Source organism: Lissotriton vulgaris, chromosome 10, assembly GCF_964263255.1.
Source record: "Lissotriton vulgaris chromosome 10, aLisVul1.2, whole genome shotgun sequence".
Classification (NCBI taxonomy): Eukaryota; Metazoa; Chordata; class Amphibia; order Caudata; family Salamandridae; genus Lissotriton; species Lissotriton vulgaris.
In genome coordinates this window covers 770,435,616-770,450,544 of record NC_141698.1, presented here as the reverse complement: position 1 = coordinate 770,450,544, position 14,929 = coordinate 770,435,616, and the positions used below count along the sequence as shown (strand labels likewise).

At 47.1% G+C, this 14,929-nt stretch overlaps 1 protein-coding gene across 2 annotated transcripts in view; it reads right to left on the bottom strand.

The window, feature by feature from the left end:
• Positions 1-14,929, bottom strand: part of PALS2 (protein associated with LIN7 2, MAGUK p55 family member) — a 985,569-nt gene that overhangs the window by 402,251 nt on the left and 568,389 nt on the right. The window lies entirely within an intron of this gene.

Genomic DNA, 14,929 nt, shown 5'->3' with positions numbered 1-14,929 from the left:
AATAAACAATAGTGACGTGACTGGGGCTTCAGCATGGCAGAATAGGTGGCATTATATATACACAGCATTGCTTCCTTGTTTAAGGGAGAGGAATTCGCAGACACAGCGGGTGTTGCATGATGTAATTCCAGCCCAACTGATTCCGGTTTACCACGGCGCAGAGGGATGTCCCACTTACGACCAACACGGGCATCCATATGACACTTACTCACAGGGATAGTGAGTTAGAACATCCGACAGGGATTTGGCCGATCACCCACCCTAGGCAAACTAGGTTAGGAAGCGCTAGGTAGGAATACACTATAACGCAGTACTTATATGCCAGTATATACTCACTGTTACAGCACAATGGTGGAATTGTTCCTATTTTTCAATGATATTGTAATGATAATCACACTATTCTGTCTAATTCTATTGATTATCGCAGAACACATTTTGTACAATAGTAACTATGCTTCAATAAATATTGAAATGGCTTGCTGACTACTTAGTGTATTTCTTTGTGTATGCATGAGTAACCGAATGTAAAGGTTCTAGATCTACTACCACGATTTCCTTGTGGAGTCCGGGTTGCCATGTTCTGAGGTTGTGTAATCCATCTACCACCATACTGGCTTTGGGGTGCAGATGATGCACTGTGAGCTAACAGGACTACAGGTCAACATACTGTTAAAATATAATCGGCAGACGTGAACATTGCCGGCGCCATCTTGCCTAACAAGAGCCACTGTATGCACGTAAGCGGCACCCATTTTTAGATACCGCAGCCATTTCGTACATTGCCGATCACCAGCGCGTCACCCTGACCTCGCTATCATCCCCGCGCTCTGACAACACCCCAGCACACATGTTAGAGTCATAAAGGATCCTCAGCGCGACCAAGCCCTGGAGCCAATTCCCCTACCAAACCCCCATGCCCTTTCATCCCCCACGCACGAACAGGCTCATCGATAACCTCCTCCCCTGCACCTGGCTGTTCGATCCGGTCCTAGGCAATAACCAGCCCCTGTGGATACAGTTTATTGCCCCCGTACAGTAGGAACTTGTTCCCCATCAAAGGGGTCAGAATTAATCAATGCCACAACCCTCTTAGATCTGACCGATTACGCATATTTCAGACCCTGCCGGAATACCCAGCTGTGCGAAAACAATCACCTGCTGAGACCAGGGTGGGTGACATTTGCTGTTGGGTATGTGTGGGAACTAGCTGGAAGCGGGGATTCCGGGGAAGTAATAAATTACTGTCAGGAATGTGTTACCCTGCAACAAAGAGTTGAGATTGTGTATAAAAGGCTATGCCATAGAGATACAGTTAGAGCACCTAGAGAGGACATTTTGTTTGTCCGAACTGACGTGTTCTCCTCTGGAGAAATAAACCTGTTCCTCGTTTTCCAGTTTCCAGCGCCTGCCTCTTTATTTGATTAGCTAATGACCAAGTGAATTAGAGGCGACTAACGCCTTGTGTTTGGTGATATCTAGACAAAAACTGCTTTTTCACAATTGGCGTCCCAACGTGGGGCCCATTAGCGACACGTGGGCCCGGTAGAGAGGTCCTAACGACGGAGTGAATGACTGCAACAATCGGGAAAGTGCACCTGCCTGAAAGAGACCCTCATCTGGCAGCCGATCATCCGAACTTCACTGGTTCCGAACGGACCGCTCTCGAGTGATCTACGGTCCTAACTGGGATCCCACAGGAGTGCCGCGGCAAAACGGAGAACAGAGGACGATCGGGCGCTGGAAGTGGAAGACGAAGAACTGTCCAAACGGTCCGGGTAAGGTCGAGTAGGACGTTTATACGTCTGATTGGTAGGATGGTTTATCCGTCTGATTGATTGATTGTTTGTATTGGAATTGTTTGGATTGAAATACTAGCATTACGCTCTTTTTGGTTCTGAAGATATTTGGTTCTTTTTGAGATATTCCCTGCTTGCAAACAACGAAGAATAGGAATATTCTCTCTTTGCAGACAGCGAAGGATAGGTAGTGCGGACCTTTATCCACAATTGTTTGCGATTTTTATTGACCGATAATACGTCATGCCTATCTTCTCCCCACTGATTGGTAATTGGTTCAACCTGGACCGTTTATTAGAGGTCAATCATCCGGCTCCACCGGAGGGCACCCCTAATAAGGACATGTATGTAAAATATGGACTAGTCGCTGTAGCTTATAGCAAACTATGGCATAAACACACTAAGAAAGATCGAGAAAATCAGTGGCCACTGATGGGATCTTTTGACCCCGCTAAAATAGAAGCGCTAGAGAAAGCCCTTTGCGAAAAGAAAACTACGCCAGCCATGCTCGACAGTTTCGGCTTGTGGCGAAAAGAAACAGTTCAGCGAAAGAAGAGAGACGAAGCAAGAATAGAGAAGGAACTACGGAAATCAGCTCACCAAGCTGGCAAAAACTTAGAGGAGGAGATTAAGGAAAGAGAAAATGCTAGGAAGGAGCGAGAATCAGATCTCGGGTCAATACCCTGTCAGAGCGCCCTCAGCTCTTTACCCTGAGTTACCATTGAAACAAAAAATAGACAACGATTTACTCCTAGGTCCACCGATCATCTACATGCCACCTCCTTATGCCCCTACTCATCCTCTAATGCAACACCAAGAATCACAGAACGCAACCGCAGGTAGCGCCAGGGCCTCGGTATCCACGGCTTTTGTGCCAACCGAACCTCTCGTGCCAGATACCTCGTCAAAGGACACACCAGTAAGAACCGAAGTAAAAGAGAAAGGACCGGTGAGAATACCACGATTGAGTAAGAGTGAGCGAGCAGGCATTGAGAAAATCGTTAAAACCCTAGTAGACAGGAAGGAAGCAGAAGAGTACATAACAGATATATGTAACTCCTATGTCGACAAGCACAAGCAGCACTTTGTCGTGTGTTTTTGCTACCATACCCTCACGGCTTATGAGGAAAAATACAAGGACGTAGAACCTGACCGACTCCTGATTCTAAACAGAAAGGTAGATACAGGAGACGAAAATGACTTATGTGGTGGAACTTTTCTCCTATACCCTATAAGTCTTCCGCCACCTCATAGAACAAGGATGGGTAATCAAAAACACCACATCTGTAATAACGGAGCCCTCGATGGAGAGGCTAGATAACATGATGCCCATAAAGGAAGCTGCCCCATACTGGGTCGCCCCTAGAGGACAAGGAACTCACAAGGACATAAATCACCAGGACGCCAAAGGGAGAGTAGTTTACAATTGGGTGTATCAACCTTGGGATAGACAGGACATCCTGATGTTCCGCAAATCCTTGCCGGATTTGCGAAAGAATCCCACCGCGTTTTACACGGAGTTAGGTACCGCTCTAGGATCGACAATTATAGCGCTTGCCGACATTGATTTATTCTTTGGGCTATGTCTGCCAGCTGACGTGTGGAAATAAATCAGGAGAATAGACCACACAGACCTGTTCGGTCGTACCTGGGGACAACTTGATGCGCTGGACAAACAACGAAAGCCCGGACAGAAACCAGTAAAGCCATATTAGACCTCCCCGATAAGATAGTGCAAAAAGTAAAAGCCATGATTCCCGAGAAAAAGATAAACTGGTCCATAGTAATCGCTTGCCGCCAGAAACCTCAAGAAGATGTTTCAGAATACTTTTCCCGGTTCGAAAAATGTGTTCTCTGATTATAGTGGACAAGACATGTCCACTCCGACTGGACATCACTTGTTCGTACAGAATTACGTTAAGAGTCTGTTGCCGGACATATCGCAGAAGCTGCAGACCAGCGAAAGCAGTTGGGCAGCCTCTAAACCAGCGGCCATCCTTCAAATGGCCCAGTACTATGGGCACCAGAAAAACGAAAATGATAGGGCCACCGAAAAGAAAAAGAAAGATTTTAAAAAAAGAGTTATGATGGCACAGCTACAAGGAGTGAACACAGGAAGGGAACAATACAAGGGAGGATATCAGCAAACTACCCCTCGAACACCACCACCCAGAAATACTGTATCCGCACCCTACGCTGGACATCGGGACTTGGGGGGAGGATCAGTGCGCATTTTGTAAGGGGTACGGACACTGGAAATCCCAATGCTCGATCCTGTTAGGAATTAATAGGGAAAAGGGGGCGAGAGAATTAGCGAATGGACAGAGAGGTAGAAGACTTGTAAGAGGGTACGCAAACGACGCCAGTGAAGAGAGGCCAGGTATTGCCAATGCATTTGACCGTCCCCGACAGAATCAGTACCAACAATCTGACTACGACAACACGTACGACTTTGCATAGGACTGCTAAGGGCAAGGGAGGGATCCAGTCGAGCTCTATGTTGCCCAGCAAGGCCCTTATGTTACCGCAAAGTTCCTGGGCATGAAGTCACTATTTCTGGTAGACACGGGAGCAGCACGTAGTGCATTATCTAAATGACTGATTCCAAGGGCACCCTTGTCTGGCTCACACGTGACATCAATAGGATTTGATGGTACGCCCTCCACTAACCCTTTGTCCAAACCGATCCCTTTTAATCTTGGAGATAATATCATTGACACAACATTTCTCCTCTCCTCCAATACCCCAGACGCCATTATGGGTCTCGATCTGCTGAAACATTTTCAAGCTACCATCAGATGCTCGCCTGACTGGGTCCGAGTCATCTTATATGACAACCACCACCATCTAAGACCTCACCCATCTCAACACATGTACCCCATTACCGAAGCAGACGTGTTCCCACTGGACACTTTGCCATCGCACTTGTGGGCTAAGGCTGACTCATACGTAGGACGAATGATGATAGACCCAGTGCATGTAACAATACGACAGGACGCAACCTTACCGAAAGTACCCCAGTACAAGAGTTCACCAGAGGGCGAGAAAGCATTGGTCGAAATAATACAGTCACTAGTAGAAGCAGGAGTGGTAGAGGAGGTAGTGAGCAATGTCTAACAGTCCGATCTTACCGATCATCAAGAGACAAGGAGAGGGAGATGGGAAAGCATACCGCTTCATCATGGACCTACGAGAGATCAACAAGATAGTTGTGCCACAGTACCCTGTAGTCTCTGACATCACCACCATCCTGACCCTAATCCCGTCCACTGCCACTTTGTTCACCGTAATTGGCCTCAAGAATGCCTTCTTCTCCATACCCATTCACCAAGACAGCCGCTATCTCTTTGGATTTACCCTAAGATCCCGCCCGTTTAGATTTTGTCGAGCGCCACAGGGGTACACAGAGAGCCTGAGCATCTACAGCCAGGCGCTCAAAAGACAATTCGATGCAGTACAGTTCCCAGACGGGGTGGCGTTGATACAGTATGTAGACGATATCCTTTTAGCAGCAGACACCACTTCACTACCAGTCACAGCCACCATCCAGCTCCTACACTTCCTTGCAGAGAATGGCCACAAAGTTCGCCGAAAGAAGTTAGTTTTGCAAACCCCAAGTCACATATCTAGGACACCTCTTATCAAAGGAAGGAAGGAAGCTCACGCCTGACAGAATCCAGACTATTCTAGACACTCCCGTCCCTAAGAACCAGAAGCAAGTCCGCTCTTTGGTATGCCTCACCTCATTCTGTCGAAAGTGGTTGCCGAACTTTAGTCTCATTGTCAAACCCCTACTTTCCCTTCTAGCCAAAGACATTCCATTACCACTTCCTTGGACTCCTGAATGCCAGGCAGCGTTCAAAGAACTGCGATACGCCCTTTGTTCGGCACTCATTCTAGGAACCCCAGACTACTCCAAACCATTCTCCCTCTACACACGAAAGAGAGGGATGTGCCTTATCTGTCCTAACAGTCGATTGGTCTCAAGCAGCGCCCTTGCGCTTATTTCTCAGCCACCCTTGACCTAGTAGCTAAAGCGCTACCTGCGTGCTTACGCGCAGTAGCAGCTGCAGCAGTTTCGATACGCCAGAGTGAAGGAATAGTATTCTCCAACTCCCTTACAGTGTTAGTACCCCATGCAGTTGACACACTTCTGAATCAGACCAAAACCCAACATCTGACTTGTGCACGACAGACAGGATACGAGTTGACCCTGCTAGCACCACACATTACTCTGAAGCAATGCACCACTCTAAATCCAGCTACGTTGTTACCTCCGCCCAACACGACCCCAGCGTGACTCCCCTACATGACTGCGTGACCCTCACTGACGAACAGATGAGGAGCAGGGTAGATCTCCGAGACACTGCTTTTCCGGAACCTGATGGGGAACTATGGGTAGATGGCTCGTGCATCAAACTCCCAGATGGCACCACCTCAGCGTCATACGCCGTCGCCACTGCCCAAACCACCATAGAAACAACCTGCATTGGCCAACGATCCGCACAGGCAGCAGAACTGATTGCCCTCACACGGGCATGTATTTTAGCAGCAGGAATGACAGTAAACATATACACTGACAGCCAGTACGCCTTCGGGGTGGTTCACCATTTTGGGCTCCTATGGAGGGAAAGAAGATTCCGGACCTCGCACGGCACACCAATCCTACATAGAGATCTAGTTTCCGCCTTGACTGAAGCAGTCCTCCTCCACAAGCAGCTAGCAGTGATTAAGTGCCAAGCCCATAAGAAAGTGACAGACATTATTGGACAGGGAAATGCACTAGCTGACGTTACTGCCCGAGCCATAGCCGAAGACAGAACTGCAACACGAATGTATGTGACGAGGTCACAAGCTGAGACGGGCCACTATAAGAGACATCCAACTGACGAGTACGCCACACGAACTGACTGAGTGGGCTCGGGTGGGGCTAAAAGACGATGAAGGCTGCTGGAGGACAAAGGACAAAGACAAATGGCTACTACCTAATGCCTATCTGATCCCCATATTGACCATGGCACACTTACCCGCACACATAGGATCCACTCCCATGACTGAACTGATTACTAGGGTATGGCATAACAGCAAGATAGCAGACTCAGTTAAACGTGTGGTACAACAATGCATGGTATGCCTGCAACACAACCCAGGGAAAGGGACAGTAGTACCACAGGGAGGGTTTGGAGTCCCAGACCATCCCTTTGAAATCCTCCAAATGGATTACATTCAACTAGAAAGGTGCCATGGTCTGAAATACGTCCTAGTTATTGTGTGCGCCTTCAGCAAATGGGTGGAAGCATACCCCACTCGTGACAATACCGCCACTGCAAAGGTGTTGCTGAAGGAATTCTTCCCCCGATATGGCCTTTGTAGAGTTTTATGGAGCGACAATGGCCCCCACTTCATAGCTGAGGTCATCCAACACATACTGAAGGGATTGGGGGTGAAACAAAAGTTCCATGCCGTTTTCCACCCCCAGTCAGCGGGCCTGGTAGAAAGGCACAACGCCACACTGAAACTGAAGCTAGCAAAGAAAGTCGCCACCACTGGGCTGAAATGGCCAGATGCCCTCCCACTGGCATTGATATCCATGCGCTCCAACCCAACCAGACACCAATTGACCCCGTACGAGGTTGTTTTCGGCAGGCCGATTTGGGCGGCCCAGAAACCGACAACCATTAACGATGTCCGGGACATACTCATGTCCGACTATTGCATAAATTAATGAGCGAACTAACTGTTATCCACCAACAGGTGCAGCAAGCCATACCAGACGTATCCAGGGGCCCCGAACACTATATCAAACCCGGGGACTTCATACTGATAAGGAACTTCCAGAGGTCGAAGAGTTTGGAACCCCGGTGGGCGGGCCCCTGGCAAGTCTTGATCACCACCCGAACTGCACTTCGAGTGGAAGGAAAGAAAAATTGGCTGCACGCTCACCACTGCAAACGGATAGCACCGACACTGGCAACAAACGAAGACGTGGACACCCAAGAAGAGCTCCTGACCAAAGATCGACCAGCCCTGAGTTGTTACCCTGAAACAGAGACACTTAAACGGACAGGGTTTCCAGACCCCACAGTGCCGTCCAAAGAAGGGTACAACTTACAACGAAAGGAGAGCGTGCCGATGAAGCAGACCACTAAGTTAAAAAGTCTCAGAGCAGTAGCTAACACTACAAAGGCTACCAGGAGAAACGCTAGACAAAAGAACGTGGTCCTGCCAGTCATCAGGGCTCTTGAAGTTGATGGAAGATCCCGGACAACCGAAGAACCACCGCAACAACACCAAGACTGCCAAAGTTCACAGTATAAAGACAATCACACTCCTAACAGCATCTCTTGCCAGTCTCGTGCTAATGGTCACAGTCTGGATCATTGAAGCGAGTGCTCCTGCTTACCGAACACTGATACTGACTGTGCAACCCACCACCGAAAGAGAACACTATCTGGTTTCACTGCCACCACGACTCCGAGAACGGCGCAAAGAGTTCTGGAACAATTCTTTTGTACAGTTGTTGCACCAACACAATCTTGCCGCAAATGTCACCAACTGTTGGATCTGTGGGTTGCTACCACATGCCACTGAACATTCCATTCCTTTAATCCCTTCACCCATCTCTGTTCATGGGTCCTGCCTCGCCTGGTTAATGCTCGAGCTACAAAGACAATGCCAATTCCGATGGGCCAATGAAACAATTCTATAGCGAGTTCAGGCTGAACAAAACTGGAAGAACGACTGCTCCCTTTTGTCCTCTCACTTCAAACGCCACTTTCCAGTTGAACATTCCTGCAAAAGAACGAGTGGAAATGCAAATATTGAATTATCCAGCCAGACCAACCTTCTCCTTTGTAAAGAAAAGAACAGCTGCAACCACAACTGTGGCCCTATCTGTGGTGACCGTCTCCGGTCTTGTCTGCATCGAAGGCCATGGGACAAAAATCATGGTCCACAGCACTTGCCAAATAACAAGAACACTGAACACTGCCGACCCCCCTTCATTTGTTGCATCACCCAACATGTTCTTCATCTGTGGTACAAAGGCCTACACCTGGCTCCCAAAGGGCTTGGGGGGCACATGTTACATCACTTTTGTTCTGCCTCCAACCTACACTGCACCTGCTGGACACCACCGAGAAAGGCGGTCCGGAGACACGGACCAAGCGGACTTTGCTGCATCCCAGTTTCTCGATGCGGCCAAAGGCCTTGTCCCGCTTTGGGGTCCTATGACAAACAGCCGGGCCATTCGACACCTGTCTCAAGCAGTAGAGACAGCTTTTAACGTCACAGCCGGCATCCTCACCAACAACACCGCCGAGCTTCAGGCGGTCCACCTGTTGGCTTTGCAAAACCGTCTTGTTTTAGATGTAGTACTAGCAGACCGTGGAGGAGAATGCCGCATCATCGGTGCCAGCTGTTGCACTTTTGTCCCTGACAGCTCGCCTTCTGTCTACAAGGCAATTGAACACCTTCACAGGCTGGCATCAGAGATCCATCAAGAACAAGAGACTTGGACACTTGGAAGTTGGTTTTGGGGCATATTAAAGGACTGGGGTTGGAAAAAATTGATGGTCCTCTTGGTTCCAATTTTCATAATATGTGGCTGCTGTCTGGGGATACACTGTATACCGCCCTTGTGTTCTCTATGTCTGAACTCTGTGACATAAGACTGTAGATACTCGCATAGAACAAATTAATGATATATATGACACAGAGATACAAAACATTATGGGGATTGAAAGACTAGCAAGATGTCTTGGGAATGTTCAAAGGGGCGACTGTTTAATTATAATCGACAGACGTGAACATCGCCGGCGCCATCTTGCCTAACAAGAGACACTGTATGCACGTAAGCGGCACCCATTTTTAGATACCGCAGCCATTTCGTACATTGCCGATCACCAGCGCGTCACCCCGACCTCGCTATCATCCCCTGCGCTCTGACAACCCCCCAGCACACATGCTAGAGTCATAAAGCATCCTCAGCGCGACCCAGCCCCGGAGCCACTTCCGGTACCAAACCCCCATGCCCCTTTATCCCCCACGCACGAACAAGCCCATCGATAACCTCCTCCCCTGAACCCCAGGCAATAACCAGCCCCTGCGGATACAGTTTATTGCTCCCGTACAGTAGGAACTTGCTCCCCATCACAGGGGTCGGGATTAATCAATGCCACAACCCTCTTAGATCTGACCGATTACGCATATTTCAGACCCTGCCGGAATGCCCAGATGCGCAATAACAATCACCTGCTGAGACCGGGGTGGGGGACATTTGCTGTTGGGTATGTGTGGGAACTATCTGGAAGCGGGGATCCCGGGGAAGTAATAAATTACTGTCAGGAATGTGTTAACCTGCAATAAAGAGTTGAGATTGTGTATAAAAGGCTATGCCACAGAGATACAGTTAGAGCACCTCGAGAAGACCATTTTGTTTGTCCCAACTGACGTGTTCTCCTCTGGAGAAATAAACCTGTTCCTCGTTTTCCAGTTCCCAGCGCCTGCCTCTTTATTTGATTAGCTAATGACCAAGTGAATTAGAGGCGACTAACGCCAAGCAGTGTTTGGTGATATCTAGAGAAAAACTGCTTTTTCACAATACCCCGAGGGTGTGCATGGCATCGGTCTGACAACCTCTACGCTTATGTTGACAAACAAATACACAGCTGCCAACGTTTTAGTTTGGATTCTTACTTAAATCGTTTGCCGGAGTAGTTTTCCTTTGAATACACAAAGACCCTAACTCACCTATTAACAGGAGACATCCTTGGCGTTAGGAAAAAATACTCTTCAGCTGGGTAGGTAAACCCTATGTTTTGGCTGTAGGTTGTTCAAGTGTGATCCTTTCAAGGGATTACCCCCTAGTGGTACCCTCTCTGAAATCGACATTTTTATGGCTGACCCAGCTGCACTAAACATACATGAAAACGGCAGACATGTAATTACTCAGAAGCTGCTCCAACATGATCTCACACTTACAGGAGGTTACCTTTGTGGCTAAGGCTCACGAAGCATTTAGGACAGAGTTATTCTATTCATGGGCTCCAGTCCCAGCAGCAAACTGATCAAGGCTGTTTCACACCTACACTGCAACTGACGTTCCAAATAACAAGACCGCTTACAAAGCTTTAGAAATACCATTAATTCACCAAGAATATCAAAACTGGTTTGAAGGCACCCAACACACACTGTACAAGAAGTTAGATGAGGTCGCCTTAAAAAACGAGTGAGCAACATGGCCAGATTTAGCGGATTACACACCACATCCAAACACAGCAAACATGACAGCACCACAATTACATAAATTGTATAAAGGTCTGGTCAGGATATATACTGAAGTCTGACACAGTTTGCTATGAAAACAATGACAGTAAATCCTGTGAGGGCTACTCAAGCTGCACATTCGCAACTGACTGCACCGGGCATTAGCCCACAAACAGTCAATGCAGTCATGGGTAAAGTTCCCATTAGATGGGAGGAAATTCCGTTCTGGATTGCACAAAAAAAACAAGTCCGTTTGAAGCAGTGTTTTCCCATACAGAACCCAAGGAAAAGCCCACAATTCTAAAAATATGCTTGCCAGTGGGGATGGCTACCCCAGTGGGAAACAGCAGCACATGGGGTACAGTCTTTACAGCAGAATAGATCAGAACTCATGGTACACCCATATGAGTTGTTTCGCCAGAAGTGCTTAAACAGATTCAAAACTAGTACAGGGCGGCCCCTATCCTGCATTTGGGATAAAACTGATGGGCAATTTTGCTGCAGTATCGACCATTATGTTAAGTAACATTAAAGGGGGAAGCAGCAGTGGTGGCTATATGCCAGCGCCTTCGGGATTTGGGTCCAGGAGAACAGGAGCGCAAATCACCAAAAATGACAGCAGAAACCTGCTCAACAGTGGGTAGAGATCATTTGAGAGCCAGACCTAGTAAACCACTGATTGAGTCATTTTGAAGAAGATCTCTAAGCAAGCGTCCAAATCTTTAAAGAAGAAATGGGATAATAAAAATAATAAAAAACTTAGTCACACGGGGTGAACCTCCTCAACAGGTGGCCACTGAAAAGTGATATAATCTGCGTAACAGAAATAATATTGAAATGCCCGACAGGTATCAGGATACCGATACAAGTTCATCCCATTCATTTCAGGATTCATTGGAAAAATGCTCGGAGAGAGGTGGACAGTCAAAGCGCAGATCAGAGTGGTACGTGAAACCGAAGGACTCAACGCTCATCTGATTACATAATAAAAAAGGAAGACCAGCCTAAACAGTAAAAACAAAAATAATAGCTGGACTGATGTCAGGCATGCCACGGATATTGAGGACACTGCTTCTGAGCCGGGAAGGGGGCTCTGACCATGCGTACAGCGTGGCAAAAATCACAATAGTTCACCGGAACGTGATGAATTGTCTTGTGGCAGTAGCATTGAGTGACTATATCCAGGTGGAAACACCGGATACAAGGCTGAGTGTCCTGCATTGGTTATACGTGATGCAACTCCAGTTGAAGAGGGGAGTTCTGAGATACATTAATGTTCTCCACAAGAGTGGTTCGCATAGTACTGGGATTTGCTCATATTGGTTAACAAATGTAAAAAAAAATCTAAAATAACCCACCTCAATGTCCTATTCTTGGGATAATAGCTGTCACGTGAAGGCAATAACCTTGCAACAAACTTATTAGAGTAGTGTGCACTCTTACATGGATTTATCTAGACTTTTCAAGCACACACTGAACAGCTGAAGGCACTAAAAGTTTACGTTCAGTACAAACTGACATGCTAGCTTCAAAATACATTTGCACACGTGTAAACACAACAAACCTGGGGATCCGTATAATTGGGGGGTAAGAGGGTTTGTTCTATATTACATTAAATGAAGGTGACACTCTTTTAATTGTACACCAATGCAGAAATGTGTTTTGCACTGACAGAAAAGATACTGACTGCAGTACTGACTGTTGTGGTGAGAGAGAGACAGCCTTGGCTCTGGGGAACTAATAATTGTTGTGACTCCAGTGCTGGCCTTAGAGGATGTCACATAAACCAGCGATCCCAATGCTAAAGCATTGCATCCAAGATGAATACAGTGAGCCAATTCACTAACCACGACAGATGTAGACTACATATTTGACTCTGCATTACAAACACAGGCATTTCTGCAATATGAACACGAATATCCTCTGCCTAATGAAGTCATGCCTCTTAATCAGTCTGATTACATTATCTATACAGACTGTTCTGCACAGCCTGCTGTACGGACAAAACAGCAATACTCTGCAACGTGCACCTCTGTTAAGGGCAGAATGCAGGATGGTGAATTCCACCCTGAAAATACCTAGACGCAGCCACTAGGTGATTGAACAGAGCAGTTGGCAGAACTCAAGGCTCTAATTGCGGCACTGGAGAATACGGATCCCAGATTACCCTCACATACATTGTGTGATTCATATGATTGTGCCCAGTCTTATAATGAATATCTACACTACTAGAGCAAGATGGATTCAGAGATTCCAAAGGGCACATAATAAAGCATAAGACACTTTGGGGACAAGCGGCTAGGCTAAAAGAATGCTTGCCACAAACTTGTGATTCACACCTATATAGGTATACATGATGCAGAGAATTCCATGACTGAAGAAGCTGCAAAAGCAACAGTGCGAACTGCTGCAGTCCCTGCGATTATTAGTTCCAGTACTGGAATAGATAGAGACATTATGACAGCTGTAAGTGCTGCATGCAATGACACCCACTTGCCAAAAGGTTTTCCAACTAAATACTCCTACCAGTTAAGTGGGGAGAGGAGTTGGTTTAACAGCTAGGTCGGTTGACCTCTAATCTGGGGAACTGGGTTCGAATCTCAGCAAGGACGCTGAACATCCTGTGATTCTGTGCAAATTACTTAATCTCCCTGTGCCTAACAAAAATGAATGTGTCCTCATGTAGTGCAACTTGTGCTATGTAAAGCGCTCTGATATCCGATTCGGGTCAAGTTTGCGCTATATAAAACTCTGTAAAAAAAATAAGTGTGCAAAACATACCATTTGCTCATATTCCCAGCACGAAGATAGAGTAATACCAAATTCAGATCGCAGGTTAAGCTTAATCCTAGTAGCACATGAGGGCCTAGCATCTGCACACTAAGGGGTGGCAGCTCCATTTTCGTTACTGCAGCAACGCTATTGATGACCAGGTCTATATAAAAAGACTAGGAACTCTGTCCTTAAATGTGACATCTGCCAGCAGGCGAAGGATTATAACATAGCATGACCACCACAGACACCTCTATTGATCTAGAACAAGTCTCTTGCTTATGTTTATTGGGACCACTGCGATCCCACTACAATCAGATCCGGTTAATATCTTGGTTGCAGTGGATTCCTGCTCTCGATTCCTATGGGTCGGCTGAAGCTTCAACTGTTATAAAAGATCTGAAAGTCTTCATTGGCCATAAGCAGATGGCACATTCCATTTGGATGAGGGTCCGGTATTCGCCCCAAAGGCTTACAAAGACACCACTGGGAAATTAAATGTGAGGTACTCCTCCCCATTATCGTGAGGGAAACGCAGTAGTGGAGAGGAAGAACCAGGACTAGGATACAAGGTTGAGGTCGCAGTTGGGTCCATCTATATGAGGTCCAGAGAGCCCTCAAATGTCTTCCTGGGTGGTCGGACTCCCTGTGAGATCCTGTTTGGGGTTAAGATGTGGGTACCAAACCACAATTGTCCCAGTACAGTGAAGGTAGAAATACCATTTAACATCAATGAACATTTAGATATTCAACTGGAACTGAACAGCTTCCGGGAAGCACATAGTAACGTCCAAGTAAAGCGTACCGCCAATGGTGAAGCGAAGGAAACGCCAGCCACTCCTGGTTGGATCCCCAAGATTAGCAAACTAGTCTGGGAGAAGATCGTGGACCCGAAACATCTTACCTGTCCTGGATGTTAAAGGTACCAGAACTGTACTTTTACCACCCCTTTCCGGCTGCAAAAACAAGAGATTTGTGTCAATAGACCTCATCAAACCACATAATGTGGCTGGTTCAACACAGTAAGCCAAGCAGGCTCTTGGGTGGTTACCTGTCTCCTCTCACTACCATACAGGAAGTCCCGGTGGAAGCTT